Raw genomic sequence first — 18,164 nt, forward strand, 5'->3', positions numbered from 1 at the left:
ATAATAATAAATAATAATAATAATAATAATAATAATAATAATAATATATACTTTATTCATCCAAAAAAAATGGAAATTCGTTTACAGACGTGCCATGCATAAAATGTATGTACAAAGTTGAGAAACTATGGCGACAATGTATACACACACACACACACACATACACACATATATATATATATATATATATATATATATATATATATATATATATATATATACTCATATGCGGTGGTTTTTTCGCGACTTTGTTAGCACACAGGATATGACAACCACCACTTCCAGACATTCTGGGTGGACGATAATTACATAGTCGTGACCAGTGGTCATTAATTATGCCATATATGGTCTGATAATTACATTATACATTCAAATTAAAGAAGTTGTTGAAAACCTGTTTAGAATCGTGTGTTGTGATATACCATGGACAGGGGTGTGAGTTGACATATGCCATGTACATGACAGTAGGTTGTCATATAACATGTATATGAAAATACGTTGTTATATAACACTATTCCATCATTCACTCAGCGCATCATTCACTTTGTGGAGTGGCTGGTGGTCAGCCGACTGGCATGAGAAATCTGAAAATCGGTATGTGGGTAGTTCTTTCTATTGTCTTTCAGTAAAAGTGCTGCTGACATAGCGAATTTTGATTAGGTGGTTGAATAATCGGGGTTCGAACTTTGCGTAGTTTTCACACTATTTTCAAGAGCTGTGGATGATCGGTCCACTCAACCAAAAAAATTGGGGAAAAATCAGGCACATTCACATAAACCAATCCTTTATACCTCTTGTCTGCGAATTTCAAGTTTCTAAGTCGATGTCAGGCAAGATAATTGTTCAAATGGGTGCTTCATTTAATGAACTCCAGAGTTACAACATGCACAAACTACAGATCTGAAAATCTGACTTGCACACACCACTCTCCTAGACACAATATTAATGATCCCATTCGTCCAGCCCAGAACAATAGCAAATATATCAATAATCCAACCAGCAGAATTCCATAATCTTTAAATTTGATGTTCTAAAATCAGTAAATTAGCCTTTACTGTTTTAAGCACATCAATTTTTTAAAAAAATTTACGTGATTTATTAAACTTTGTGTGTTTGGTTACACATCACATTGTCTATGAAAAGCTTAAACAACTACATGTACAAACACAGAAAGTATCTCATTGAGAGGATTGACAAATCCCTCACCATATGTCGGTCAAAAGGGACAGAGGCCAAATGCTTAGCACCTTCAAATCCTAATCGGAAGGTCTCGGGTTCATTGCCACAAGGTCCAGTTTTTCTATTGAGCAAAGATGATAAAAAGCAAATGTATAACAGCATGTTGGAAAAGTAAGATGTGCTATAGTAGCTCCCGGTCCAAATTTTTAATGAATAAGAATTGTCTGCTTCATTTTAAAGGTACTGATGACTTAACTCACTCAACCCTAACTCCGACCATATCTGTAGTTAACCCTGGTTACTTTTACCCCATGCCTATTTAATACATATTTATGAGACAAATTATAGGTGTATTATCAAAGCTAATGTTTTTCGTTTTTGCATGTTATTGATTGTTGAATAAATTTATCTAAGTACATGCTCATTTTTAATACATTTTTTTATCAAATTTGAAAAGTAACAACAATCTCTAAGGTTGAGTGAGTTAAGATCCAGCTTTATGGGCCACACAGATTTTAAGGAGCTCTCTTTTCCTCTAAGCTTATAGTGCTCGAATGCACATCCCTTAACTTCAAGAAAAGCCAACAACTATTCATTGGCAGGGAATCAACAAGGCTCTATCTCATTGTTTTTCATTATGTTAATTGGTGGACTCAGTACTGGTTGAAACACACTTTTACATTAAATTACAGAAGATTCTATGCATTAATATATCATTTCTTTTTCATGTTTGATAATACTCAAAACTTCTGGAGAGAGACGTTTTGATTACCAAGCTTAATCACAAGGGTAAATGGAGGTAGCTGCTATTGATTTTCAGCCAAAATTTCGATTGACTAGAATGACCATTTAGTATAAGGAAGTAAGCAGAGCATTGTGTAACGTTCACAAATAATTTTTTTTTTAAATATTGAAGTAATAAAAATAAAAACAAAACAAAATAAAATATCGTTTTAGCAAAAATGAAATTCTACCAAAAACAAAAGCACATAAAACACCACCAAACATAATTAAGGCTTATCAACTTCCAGAAATTTAAAATAGGAAGAATGCCCCAGAGACGACCGAAGATAAAATGTTTTTAATGGTTTTACGGCGCTTGCAACACATTAAGGTCATTCCAGCGCCAGTAAAAAGGAAGAGAATGGGATAGTAAAAGGTTCAAAAATTACAATTAAAGCACCCATTACGACAAGACGCGTTTCCCAAAACTCTTTTGCATGTCCAGAGAAGTTGGAGGAGAATGTTCCTGGGTTACTATATATTTCATTGTTTATTGCACCCTTATCATGAAAAAAGTATTGTTACTGAATCCATCACGCCAAACCAGTAACATTTGAGTTTGGAAAAATGTCTTTAGGGGAGATAATTTCGTGGGTTCTTTCTTTTACAAATATAAAACTCAATTTTCTTCATCTTCTCCATTGTGAAAAATACTGTTTTGACACGCTGTCACATAATATGTGGTCCATTCAAACACGGACCTTTCTACAGCACTCTGAAAACAAAACAAAACCACGGGTTTTTAAATGTTGGCAGTGATGCCAAAACTCCGGTTTCACCGGGAAAAAAATCCGGTCTAGAGCAAAAAATTCCGGCTCCAGGCAACCACCACCACCACATCATCACTACCACTAATACTACTACAACCACCACTAGCACATCATCATCACTACCACTAATACTACTACAACCACCACCACATCATCATCACTACAACCACGACTACAACAACCATCACCACCACATCTACCACCACTACTACTGCTAATGCTACTACTACTACTACTACTACTACTACTACTACTACTACTACTACTACTACTACTACTACTACTACGACTACTACTACTACGACTAATATACTACAAAAACAACCATTACAATATCTCATCACGACCAGTACTAATACAACCACCAGAACCACATCATCATCACGACCAGTACTACTACAACCACCACAACCACATTATCATCACTAACACGACTACAACTACAACCACCACTGCCACATCATCATCACTACCATTTGTACTACAACCACTACCACCACAACCACATCATCATTACCGCTACTACAAAACCACCACCACCACATCATCATCACTACCACTACTACTACAATCACAACTACCACATCATCATCACTACTTCTACTACTACAACCACCACACCATCATCACTACTACTACTACTACTACTACTACTACTACTACTACTACTACTACTACTACTACTACTACTACTACTACTACTAGCCACTACTACTACTACTACTACTACTACTACTACTACTACTACTACTACTACTACTGCTGCTGCTGCTACTACTACTACTACTACTACTACTACTACTACTACTACTACTACTACTACTACTACTATTACAACAACAAGAAGCACTATCATCACTACCACTACTACTATAACCACCAGAACCACATCATCACGACCAGTACTACTACAACCACCAACCACCACATTTTCATCACTACCACTACTACTACTACAACCACCACCACATCATCACTACCACTACGACTACAACCACCACTACCACATCATCATCACTACCATTTGTACTACAACCACCACCACATCATTATCATCACGACCACAACTACTACAACCACTATACCACCACCACATCATCACTACCACTACTACTTCAACCAGCACCACTACCATATCATCACTACGACTACAACTACAACATCAACCAATATCACATCTTCATCATCTCTACCACTATTACTACAACCGCCAACACCACATCATCCTCACTACTACTAGTACTACAATCTCTACCATTAGGTTTTGGCGCTTTACTTCATTTGAAATAAGGAACATTTGGGATTGTAATTTGCAATGTGTTTGTGTATCTTAATATACACTGTAGTTCTAATCAGTTATTTATTTAGAACTATACAATATGTAAGCACAATGCCAAATACCATTCCAATTCCTTTTTTTTTTTTTTTTTTTTTGTTTGCGCGGCATTGAAATTCCTACGAGTGGTGGCTGAAACTTCTGTGAGCGAAATTTAAAGTTGGCATCTCTGTGTTGGCCAAAAAATCGTCCTTCAAATCGATTAAAACGAAACTCATCTTGTTAAAAACTCTCTAGCCTGGGACTTCGCCAAGTCTTTCTTAAAGCCTCAGGTATAAAAGGTTTTGACATGAGGGTCATGGGTCATGGATCGATATTTGAAGGACAAGTATCTGACGAACGTGCACATACACAGCGTAATGTTTGTTTGTTGTTTGTTGCTGTTTTTTTTTTTTTGGGGGGGGGGGGGGTTGGGTTGTTTTTTTTTTATTTGTTCTTTGGGATTTTTTGTTTTGTTTTGTTTTTCTCATTTTATGGAGCAGATTGATCACGAGTGAGAAATGGCAGATATGCGTTAACACCTCAAAATGTAAAATTTGCAGACGGGAAAAAAAACGCAAAACAAACCAACCCCACCCCATGTTGGTTCTGCCTTTGTAGACTTTGATCAGTATCAGCCATTTCCATTGATCAGTAATACATCAGTCATATCACAACACGGTATCATCTGTATTCACAGTCAGTATCCGACCAGATGTTCCATTATCACACATTATAGATACAATCAACGTGCCAACCTCACTATGGCGGTCTTCTTTTAAAGCCTTGCACTGTGGTTTTCTGAACAGCATATTATAGTTTCCATTGTTTGACAGTAATGCTAATTGGAATTTTTAAAAACACTGCTAACCATAAATTCTACATTGAATTCATTTGTTACTGTGTGCTGATCTGATGCTCACGATTCTTAATATTTACACATCTATAATCAACAAACACCAAATGAATACGAACAAATTTCAAACGAATAAACATCGGATTTTATGTGTGTTTGATTTGGAGTTATTAGAAGACTGGAATAAATTAGGTGTCAATCAAATGCAGCGATACAAAGCTAAGGAGAGGTGACTTGCCCAAGGCCACATAGGTAGTGGATAGTCGATCACGGTACCTTTCGGTCTGAACCAAAGACAATACCCCTGAGCCAAATTGCCTCTCTGGGTGGGTTCCTGGAGGCACTTACTGTGTCTTCTATCCCCTTCTATCCCTGATTCTTCCAACTCATTCTCTATCTTTGCCTTGGAATGAGATTACTTGTTTTTTCCTGGCCCTGGTCGGATACTCTAGTTGAGAGGAAAACGGTCAAATGTATAGTTCGTTTTGGGAATGATATTTTTTTCCTTGTAAACCATCTTTCTGTTATGCTTTGTATTATATTATATACGATTTGTAAAACATTTGAGTGTATTCCTCTTATTGGGAACCTGTGCTTTTGTCTGGATGAGACTTTTAGTGATCTCAAACTAAGTACTTTGATAGTGTGATCTTGAAATCTACACCTGTTTCTTATTTGAACCAATTCCCCTATAACTTACCTTTTCTTGGGTGCTTTAGTTGTAATTCTAGAACTTTTTACTATCCCATTTTCTTCCTTTTTACTGGCGCTGATATGACCTTAATGTGTTGCAAGCGCCGTAAAACCTTTAAAGACAAACAAACCATTTCTACTGATGACATCATAACTCAGCTACTAAATGACGCACAGAGTTAAAACTTACACAGGAATGTAAATCTCTCCGAATTATTAGGATTTACGAATTTTCTGGTAGTCTACTTTTCAATTATTTCATTAATTTCTTCACTTCTAAATTTTTAATTCGGAAGTAGTTGTGATTCGTAGCATTCGAATTCCCTAATTTTCGTAATTTTTATTCGGAAGCTAACTTTTCACGTTTGTTGTGTGAAATTACCGTGTTTACCGAAAGCAATATTTTGACTAGAATCGAAAGCAGAAAATCGAAAAATCCACATGCGATTATCAATAACTCCACGGGGACTGGGTCACGAGTGCCTTGACTCGGATTACGACTGCATCAATGCAGCATGATTTTAATTACTATTTAGAGATGTCAGTGTATATTATTGATATCAACTTTGTTCTCAGTGATAACCTGACCGCTACAAACAGATGATGTAAACCATGGAAAAATGTCGATTTTGTGAAATGAATATATATATATATATATATATATATATATATATATATATATATATATATATATATATAGTATGCGCTTGGCTAAGATGCTCACAACATTGCCACCCAGAAGTATAATGGACCAACACACAAAACTATGTGTAACCTTGAACGTTTATAGTATGGATAATACAGTTTAGTGAGAATAACTCATTATGGCGGATTGCAAAAAAAAAAAATAACAAAGACCTGAGTGACGCCAACCACATATATCTATATTAGTAAAAACAACTCGCTTTTCGTTCGACACAGAGGCGTCTCGTCAGTTGTGTAGATCGAATGGAGAATTCTTTTGAAGTCACTTGAACAGCACTGAAGTGGTTTCCTAATTACTGAAGAACCAAACGCAACGAGTGTGCATAAATGCAACATCTTCGACAACAATAACACTTAATTTTGGCGTGGCCCAATCGTCAGTTTTTGGTTTATTTCTTTTCCTTGTCTACACCTTACTTCTTGCTAGCACCATCTTTATGCTGATGATACACAGCTATATTTCAAAATTTCTCCTTCCAACGTAATTTCAAAAAAATAGTTGCGTCTCTCGCATCAAACTCTGGATGACCCAAAATAAGATAAAATTTAATTATGATAAATCTGAATTTATCGTTTTTTATAAAACAAGGAAAGACCATTCTAATTCTAACGGAAGAACTTTTGATTTTGTGACTCTGACATTTCTAGATCTTTAATTGTAAAAATCCATGGATTTTATTTTGATGAACTTCTGAATATGTAACATTATATTACAAAAATCTGTCAAAATCTACATTTTCCTTTAAGGTCTATCAGGCATATCCGCAATAATATAATCAAGAAATTTATAACATGCTCATGAATTTGCTTTTAGATAACAGGTTGGACTATTGCAACGTCCTTTTCTACGGGATTCCAAAGAGCTTGTGAGGCTATGTGGTCTTGTGGTATGACACTAGCTATCCGATCGAAAGTTCCTGGGTTCGAGCCTCGCCCAGCGCATAGTAGAGTCCTTGGAAAAGGATCTTTACTCACATTCTCAGGTTTAAAATGAGTACATGACCGTCATCGGCGTTGTCTCTGTCGAAAAAAACAATTGTAATCCCATGCCTAACAGGCGTAACGTCTCTTTCTACATGTTTCGTGTTGTTTTTGGTCAGGGATCCTTTGTAAAGCGCTTTGAACACGTTTATTGGATATTGCGCTATATAAAAGCTCAAGTTAATATAAGAACTCAAGTTAAGACTACAGTTGTTATAAAACAGGGCAGCACGAAATGTTACCCAGACATATAAGAATGGCATATAACTCCCGTTAGGAAAACCTTCAATGACTGCCCGTGGAGAGGAGAGTTGATTATAAGCTAACTTCGAAACACTGCTCTAGATTACTTAAAAACACTTCTATTGTCCATATTCCAAGTCGCTCCCTCAGGGGACGTTTTCATGAAAGCGGGCTAGCGCTTTGTCTCTATCTCTGACTTAAGTCAATGAATTTGGAAAAAAATCGGATTTCATTTTAGTGGACTAAGCAAATCCCAGACTAAAATCACGACACCTTCGGACTACGTTTGGCCATCATTGTAGTATATCAGTCGATAGTCAATGTCACGTGATATGATTAATCATGGCAAAAGTAAGTTAAATATGAAAAAGAACGAAATATTATCTATACCGGATGTGTTGCTAATTTCCTCTTTGGAAAGATTTGCTTTGCAAGTATGAAGGCGGGTATCTTACCTGCCATCGTGTACTAGAGAGCGTGATGTTACCAGCACAAAATAGCCGAATTAGTCACCGTCTTTACAACGCCCACTTGTAGGCAAGAGATCAGCCAGACTAGAAAACGTTCATGAAATACGATTTTTGTCGTCACTTGCTCAGCTTAGACTTAAGACTAGCAAGTTATTTACTTGGCTTGTAAATAACAAAATGTAGTCCGAGTTCATGAAAACGGGCCCTAAACAAGTGTGTATGAAACGGAAGTTACACGTTTGGAAACCTGCGTCGTTTTGCCTATGTATGCTTTTGTAGTCTTCGTTTTGAGCAAGACTTCTGTTTTCAACGATATCATTGCTTTGTACTGATTTGATTTTAACCATTTTTATGCCATTGAACTTGCATTCAAGTACTCTTTTTCTTGTGATATGCCAAACAATTAAATCCATTAAATATGCTTGAAAGCTACTACTGATCACAGTTCCGTTAATTGCGGCTCCGTGTATATCGTTTTAGCGACCAGACATCAGCTATTTAAGCAAAATGACAAAAGACACATACCCTTCCTGCTCCTTATGTCAACACCCCAAAGAAACAGTAACACACCACTTGATTGAATGGCAACCTCTTAAAAACCTGAGATGCACATTCCTCCCACTAAATCCAAGCATCAGTAACAAACTATTTTGCCACCAGGAACAACTACAAAAGACGTCTATCTTCTACATCATGACACACGACCGAAAAGCTAGAGCTCAGGCGGTCGCTGGTTCGGATAAGTAAGTAAGTAAGTAAGTAAGTAAGTAAGTAAGTAAGTAAGTAAGTAAGTAAGTAAGTAAGTAAGTAAGTAAGTAAGTAAGTACGTAAGTAAGTAAGTAAGTAAGTAAGTAAGTAAGTAAGTAAGTAAGTAAGTAAGTAAGTAAGTAAGTAAGTAAGTAAGTAAGTAAGTAAGTAAGTAAGTAAGTAAGTAAGTAAGTAAGTAAGTAAGTAAGTAAGTAAGTAAGTAAGTAAGTAAGTAAGCGACCAGAAATCATTTTGATTAATCGCATATCATCCACACTGGTGCCTGTCCCACTCCCTCAACACCACATCCTGGCAATTTTTCAAAATGCAAAGTCAAAACGTGAACACAGATCAACACATTAGATTCTTTAATATGACATTATAACATTTATAAAATATAAGGATTACCTTATCTTAAGATATAAATATAAATTGTGAGGAATAATTCATAATTTCGTTCATAAAATTTCATCATGGGTTTTGTAAATTTTGAAATGTTGGTAAATATGCTTAAAGATATTATTGCACAAGAAAAGTTTTTTATCTGATGAAGCTGTCCATCAGAAATTCTTTCCTATGATATTATGGATTTGGTAAATATTTACTTTTTAAATTTCTCTTTGATTCAACTGACAATAGATATGATTTAAGGAGGATTTTCTTTTTAAGATGTCGGAATGTATTATAATTAATAATAATAATCCGACCTGTTGTTTGCTAAAAATGAATTTGTCATAAGATAAATATTGTTCTATGGAACATCTAGTGAGCCGTATTCTGAAAAAAATTAACACATTAAAAATGTTTGACCAGAAAATTCATCCTTATCGATCAAGTAAAATGACAGCCATTTTGTGAAAACCTTTTAAAACTCGGATTTGGAGAAAGTCCATTAAAATCTCAGGTTTTAAAGTTTTTAACAAGATGAAGATCATCTTAATCGATTGACGTTCGAAGGACGATTTTTCTGGTCAAAATTTAAAACATGTTTTTTTTTCTGAGTATTGCACCAATGTCATATTGCCCACTGGCTTTGCATATTGACGTTATACCTATAACAATGTAAAGTATAAAATGATGTGAAAAGAAGGAGTTTATTATTTTTTTAAACTTGATAACAAGAGCAATCAAAAATCATATAACTCTAATCATGTATCTATCAGAGCTAATCTATCAGGCAGCCCTTACCGTTTTCTATCTATCAGAGCTAATACTTTATTGTCTTACTGATTTTCCCTATCTATAGTAAAGTTAATCAACTAAAATAAATTTATTCTGTTTTACAATAAAACGTACAATGATCTTCAGTCAGATTCCCATATTATATAATGTATTATATCATATTAGTATCCATGTGTATTTGAACGTTCTGCTTGCAGAAAGATGCAGTTAAGACTAGCTGCATGTTTTCTTGCAGGAAGCCATGTCATCAAACCGATTGTCATTACCATCACACCCGAAATAATCGAAACCCGTACACCTATTTGTCTTGGTATTGTAATAGAACAACAACAATAACTACTACTACTACTACTACTACTACTACTACTACTACTACTACTACTACTACTACTACTACTACTACTACTACTACTACTGCTACAACTACTACTGCTACTACTACTACTACTACTACTACTACTACTACTACTACTACTACTACTACTACTACTACTACTACTACTACTACTACTACTACTACTACTACAACAACAATAACAATAACTTGACAGGCATAGCAACAAGAGGTCACAGAAGAACCATCAATCAAAACCCTATTGCCACTTAAGATGTTTCACGTCTCTATATATATCGTTTGTTCAATGGTTAGGGCATTGATTTGTCACCCATTACAATTAGCATTTGTCCCATATTTAAGATTTTGGCTAGAAAAAAAATCGTCCTTCAAATATCGATCTCTAATAGAGTCCCAGGTTTGAAAGTTATTGACAGGATGAGAACAAATTCTAATGGTCGATATTTTCTGACCAAAATGGCGTATTTGATTTGAGTCCCATTATTTCTAATATTAGTAATCATGGAGTCAATCAAGGCCCTGAATTACAGGATTAACTCGGTGCTAAAAATTCAGTTTGGACCCAACATTATCAGAATTGAGAATAGCCAACGTGATCAAAATTCAGAATAGAGAATGTGATCAGAATTCAGAATAGCCAACGTGATCAAAATTCAGAATAGCCAACGTGATCAAAATTCAGAATAGAGAATGTCATCAGAATTCAGAATAGCCAACGTAATCAAAATTCAGAATAGCCAACGTGATCAAAATTCAGAATAGCCAACGTGATCAAAATTTAGAATAGCCAACGTGAACAGAATTCAGAATAGCCAACGTGATCAGAATTCAGAATAGCGAACATAATCAGAATTCAGAATAGCCAACGTGAACAGAATTCAGAATAGCGAATGTGATCAGAATTCAGAATAGCGAACATAATCAGAATTCAGAATAGCCAACGTGAACAGAATTCAGAATACCGAATGTGATCACTATTCAAAATTAGTAAAAATCTGGGGTTTTTTTTAATTAAAAAACAAACAAACAATACATTGATGGAGTAACAATGAATTGTTTTAACTAAGATTTAAATATCCCTGAAAATGTTTGCAAATGACAACCCTAAAATTTGCCAACATTTGCCGTCCAAAAATGCCAAAAATAGCATAAACATTAAAAAATTTGCAACTTTCTTTCACTAAAAGAAATTTTAAATGCTCTTTATATGCCTACATCATGTTAACAAAAGCTGATGGGAATATGCTATTTGAAACTCAAAACTATGCCAAATGATGCTACACATTGTTAAATATTATCCCAAAATATGCCGTAAAGAATGCCGGAAATTGTGTCATTTTATGTCTTAAAATACCGGTAGATTCAAGTATAATGGGGTATATTCACTCAATGAGATATCTTAATGTTTTCAGTTGATAAAAGTAAGATTACTTGAGGGACCAAAAATACACAAAATAGAATATCTGAATTTACGCTATGAACACAACAATTTGGCATTTTATTGCTTCCAATAATAAAATAAATAAATTAAATTCCCTTTATTCGTCCCATAGGGGAAATTTGTCTCTAGAGTCTATTCCAAGGGAAGACTGGAATAACCCAAGCGTCAGCCGCAGTGCAGCACTGCAAATTGAGCAAAGGTGAGGTTACTTGCTCAAGGCAACACAGCGCAGCGGCTGGTGATCGAACTCGGTACCTTTCGGGTACGACGCAAAGACTATGCCGCTGAGCACGCTGCCCCAAGACAATGAATATTTATGAAAACATGTCAGATTTAAATATAAAAGACAAAATCATAACTAAATAAAATCTATACTCAACTCAGTAATCGATTTATCAATTATTCGTCAAATCGAAAAATACACAATAAAATTTAATATAAGATTAAAATTTCTGAAAAATCCCAAAGAATTGGCTCTCCGACTGACAAAAGAAGAAAAGAAAAAGCCAAACAAAATGGAATAATATGTGAACCATTGAGTCAATCTGGTATCATATCACAATTACGAAAATATGTTCAAAATTAAGAAGTCAAGTTTTTAACTATTTTGAAAGAAACAATACACATTCTTCTCAATTAAGAATTCATTTAGAGTAAAATTTTATAATCTTAGTTTAAAATTAAAGTTAAAGTAACCGGTTTACTTTGACATTATATAATTTTGAGATAACTAGTCACATATGTCGTCAACCGCATTCTATCTATAAGGACTTACTTGGTTTAAGTTTTTTATTTTGGGATTCCACACGCCCCATGAACATCACCAGAATGGAGAAAACAAGAGAAAGAGCAAAACTTGTTCTTTGCATGGTCTTCATCTCTGATTGTCCTCAAAACAAAATAATTGAATTTTACAGCTACAGAAAGTTATTACTATAGACGTTTACAGTAACACATTTTTGTTTTGGTGTTGGTACATCAGTTCTTCAATCAACATACAGTGCATACACTTTCGACAAAGACGTCAGTTATCGTCTGATTGTTGGTGTTCATGAGATGTGAAATGATGGAAAACAGGTACATGTTTCTACTGAAATGTATCTCTCGGGTGCTCCCTAAAACGGTCAGACAGGCGTCTTTCTGTTTAATCGATCTAGAAAATATCACATATATACATTTAATACTGCCCTAACCAACAAAAGGACAGTATCTCTCAAAAAATCATAAAATCACTTTTTTCCACTTAATCGACACTCTGGTTTATAAGAAAGCTTGCGAAGTTGTCAGAATGATCACATCTCAAGTATTTTTAAAATTACAGCAGATTAACATTTTTGCTTGAAACGGTATCCTATTTAAGCCCCATCTTTAACCAAGAAAAGGACAGTATCTCAGACAGTCGTGTCCGCCCCGTCAAGTGGACGGCGTCCCTCGTGAGCATAACGGTGGCGACAAGAAATATAGCATGTTTTGGCCATTCGAAACGGCTCGGGAAGTTGACATCGCTACTTACAGGGCTTCCTGGTGGCTTATCTCTCTCTTAAAACAACAATAACAATAAAAATAACAATGATAATAATAATAATGATAATAATGATAATAATAATAATAATAATAATAATAATAATAATAATAATAATAATAATAATAATAATAATAATAATAATAATAACAATAATAATAATAATAATAATAATAATAATAATAATAATAATAATAATAATAATAATAATAATAATAGAGAGAGAGAGATAGAGAGAGAGAGAGAGAGAGAGAGAGAGAGAGAGAGAGAGAGTAAGGACGAGAGATATTGAGACGGAAAAAACACACACACGCACAGACACACACATACACACATATGCATAAATACAGAGAAGAAAGAGAGAGAGAGAGAGAGAGAGAGAGAGAGAGAGAGAGAGAGAGAGAGAGAGAGAGAGAGAGAGAGATCCTACTTTTACATCAATCGGACAAAACTACACAGTAAATTAATGCAATAAGCTTGTTTAAAAAGTAATTTTGTTAATATGCGTTAAATCGCGGCGTGTACGCGTAGACTTTGTTAATTTGGACCAGCTGAGTTCAAAAATGTATTTTGTTTTAAGATCGGAGTGATATTTTTTTATATTGATGTGCTAAACGTTTTGCTATCTTGAAAAAGAAGATCAGAGGAAAGCCGAATTCCAATATCAAACACAAAATGCAAAACAAACAAACATTTAATATGTCGAATATTTTGCAGTCTCCTACCGAAACGAAATTTATACCAGCCGACTCACATACACACCTAACGTTCTACTACATTGTTTTCTGTGTTAGTACACCATCAGTATGTATGTATGTATGTATGTATGTATGTATGTATGTATGTATGTATGCATGCATGCATGCATGTATGTATGTATGTATGTATGTATGTATGTATGTATGTATGTATGTATGTATGTATGTATGTATATGCGAGTGTGTGCGCGCGCGTACACGTGTGTGTATTTGTGTGGTTGGGTGGATATGTGTGTAGGCGATGGGTTTGAATAGGGGAACGTGTGTGTTTGTTAGTCAATATAATCGAGCATGTCTTGATCTTGACACACATATGAAAAGTATTTTATATTAATGTATAAGTACAATTCTTGTTTTTCCCAACTTGTATTGTATGAATATCTTGTGACATTAGATATATGATTGGAAATCAAGGAAGATCATTGTCACAACGGTTGTTGTTGCCATCATTAGTTTTGTCTGTTGAATTATTATTATTATTATTATTATTATTATTATTATTATTATTATTATTATTATTATTATTATTATTATTATTATTATTATTATTATCATTATTATTATCATTATTATTATTATTATTATTATTATTATTATTATTATTATTATCATTATTTATTATTATTATTATTATTATTATTATTTTTATTATTATTATTATTATTATTATTATTATTATTATTATTATTATTATTATTATTATTATTATTATCATCATCATAATTATATTATTATTATTATTATTATTATTATTATTATTATTATTATTATTATTATCATTGTTATTTTTATTGTTATTGTTGTTTTAAGAGAGAGATAAGCCATCAGGAAGCCCTGTAAGTAGCGATGTCAACTTCCCGAGCCGTTTCGAATGGCCAAACCACGCTATATTTCTTGTCGCCACCTTTATGCTCACGAAGGATACCACTTGACGGGGTGGACACGACCGTCTGAGATACTGTCGTTTTCTTGGTTAAAGATGGGGCTTAAATAGGATACTGTTTCAAGCAAAAATGTTAATCTCCTCTAATTTCAAAAATACTTGAGATATGATCATTCTGACAACTTCGCAAGTTTTCCTATAACCCAGAGTGTCGATTAAGTGGAGAAAAAAGTGATTTTATGATTTTTTGAGAGATACTGTCCTTTTGTTGGTTAGGGCAGTATTAAATGTATATATGTGATATGTTCTTGATCGGTTAAACAGGAAGACGCCTGTCTGGCCGTTTTAGGGAGCACCCGAGAGATACATTTCAGCAGAAACATGTACCTGTTTTCCACCATTTCACATCTCATGGACATCAACAATCAGACGATAACTGACGTCATCGTCGAAAGTGTATGCACTGTATGTTGATTGAAGAACTGATGTACCAACACCAAAACAAAAATGTGTTACTTTAAACGTTTATAGTTTGTTTGATATTACTTAGAGAGAACTACTCATAAAAATTGCTGTATAAAAACAATAACAAAGGGCCGAGTGTAGTCAATTTCGTTTTCACTATCATCAATTATTATAGACGTTCAGGGTCACATATGATTTGCGTGTTGGTACGTTATTTCCGGCTGGCGAACGCTGTGACCTTTTTGACTAAGCGCAAAGCATCAATTCATTATTTTGGTGCTTTGTGGTTTGTCAAAAAGCTCACATTTCGCCAGCCGGTAATAACCTACCAACACACAAAATTATGTTTAACCTATCACGTTTATAGATGCTGTGCGCTTGCTTAAAAAACTCACAACATTGTCGTCCGGAAATATAACGGATCAACACTCAAGTCGTGTTTATATTATTGAAGTTTGGTTTGCTCAGCTACCACAAGATGTAAAATGCAAAAGCGGTGATTTATTATTTGTCTATGAAATGTTTAATTAATATCCAATTTACACCATTTAATCAGTGAGTCTTTTTTTATATTGATGACGCCCAACTCGGGCATTGTTCGTTTCCTTTCTTTGTTTTATCTTAGTGTTATGAGGCCCAACTCGGGGCATTGTTCGTTTCCTTTCTTTGTTTTATTTTAGTGTTATGAGGCCCAACTCGGGGCATTGTCGTTTCCTTTCTTTGTTTTATTTTAGTGTTATGAGGCCCAACTCGGGGCATTGTTCGTTTCCTTTCTTTGTTTTATCTTAGTGTTATGAGGCCCAACTCGGAGCATTGTTCGTTTCCTTTCTTTGTTTTATCTTAGTGTTATGACGCCCAACTCGGGGCATTGTTCGTTTCCTTTCTTTGTTTTATTTTAGTGTTATGAGGCCCAACTCGGGCATTGTTCGTTTCCTTTCTTTGTTTTATTTTAGTGTTATGAGGCCCAACTCGGGGCATTGTTCGTTTCCTTTCTTTGTTTTATTTTAGTGTTATGAGGCCCAACTCGGGGCATTGTTCGTTTCCTTTCTTTGTTTTATTTTAGTGTTATGAGGCCCAACTCGGGGCATTGTTCGTTTCCTTTCTTTGTTTTATCTTAGTGTTATGAGGCCCAACTCGGGGCATTGTTCGTTTCCTTTCTTTGTTTTATTTTAGTGTTATGAGGCCCAACTCGGGGCATTGTTCGTTTCCTTTCTTTGTTTTATCTTAGTGTTATGAGGCCCAACTCGGGGCATTGTTCGTTTCCTTTCTTTGTTTTATTTTAGTGTTATGAGGCCCAACTCGGGGCATTGTTCGTTTCCTTTCTTTGTTTTATCTTAGTGTTATGAGGCCCAACTCGGGGCATTGTTCGTTTCCTTTCTTTGTTTTATTTTAGTGTTATGAGGCCCAACTCGGGGCATTGTTCGTTTCCTTTCTTTGTTTTATCTTAGTGTTATGAGGCCCAACTCGGGGCATTGTTCGTTTCCTTTCTTTGTTTTATTTTAGTGTTATGAGGCCCAACTCGGGGCATTGTTCGTTTCCTTTCTTTGTTTTATCTTAGTGTTATGAGGCCCAACTCGGGGCATTGTTCGTTTCCTTTCTTTGTTTTATTTTAGTGTTATGAGGCCCAACTCGGGGCATTGTTCGTTTCCTTTCTTTGTTTTATCTTAGTGTTATGAGGCCCAACTCGGGGCATTGTTCGTTTCCTTTCTTTGTTTTATCTTAGTGTTATGAGGCCCAACTCGGGCATTGTTCGTTTCCTTTCTTTGTTTTATTTTAGTGTTATGAGGCCCAACTCGGGGCATTGTTCGTTTCCTTTCTTTGTTTTATCTTAGTGTTATGAGGCCCAACTCGGGGCATTGTTCGTTTCCTTTCTTTGTTTTATTTTAGTGTTATGAGGCCCAACTCGGGCATTGTTCGTTTCCTTTCTTTGTTTTATTTTAGTGTTATGAGGCCCAACTCGGGGCATTGTTCGTTTCCTTTCTTTGTTTTATCTTAGTGTTATGAGGCCCAACTCGGGCATTGTTCGTTTCCTTTCTTTGTTTTATTTTAGTGTTATGAGGCCCAACTCGGGGCATTGTTCGTTTCCTTTCTTTGTTTTATCTTAGTGTTATGAGGCCCAACTCGGGGCATTGTTCGTTTCCTTTCTTTGTTTTATTTTAGTGTTATGAGGCCCAACTCGGGGCATTGTTCGTTTCCTTTCTTTGTTTTATCTTAGTGTTATGAGGCCCAACTCGGGGCATTGTTCGTTTCCTTTCTTTGTTTTATCTTAGTGTTATGAGGCCCAACTCGGGGCATTGTTCGTTTCCTTTCTTTGTTTTATTTTAGTGTTATGAGGCCCAACTCGGGCATTGTTCGTTTCCTTTCTTTGTTTTATCTTAGTGTTATGAGGCCCAACTCGGGGCATTGTTCGTTTCCTTTCTTTGTTTTATTTTAGTGTTATGAGGCCCAACTCGGGGCATTGTTCGTTTCCTTTCTTTGTTTTATCTTAGTGTTATGAGGCCCAACTCGGGGCATTGTTCGTTTCCTTTCTTTGTTTTATCTTAGTGTTATGAGGCCCAACTCGGGGCATTGTTCGTTTCCTTTCTTTGTTTTATTTTAGTGTTATGAGGCCCAACTCGGGGCATTGTTCGTTTCCTTTCTTTGTTTTATTTTAGTGTTATGAGGCCCAACTCGGGGCATTGTTCGTTTCCTTTCTCTGTTTTATTTTAGTGTTATGAGGCCCAAATCGGGCATTGTTCGTTTCCTTTCTCTGTTTTATTTTAGTGTTATGAGGCCCAACTCGGGGCATTGTTCGTTTCTCAATTTGTTTGAATGTA

This window comes from Berghia stephanieae, chromosome 11 (assembly GCF_034508935.2).
Source record: "Berghia stephanieae isolate SIO BIC M18660-M18661 chromosome 11, UCSD_Bste_1.3, whole genome shotgun sequence".
NCBI lineage: Eukaryota > Metazoa > Mollusca > Gastropoda > Nudibranchia > Aeolidiidae > Berghia > Berghia stephanieae.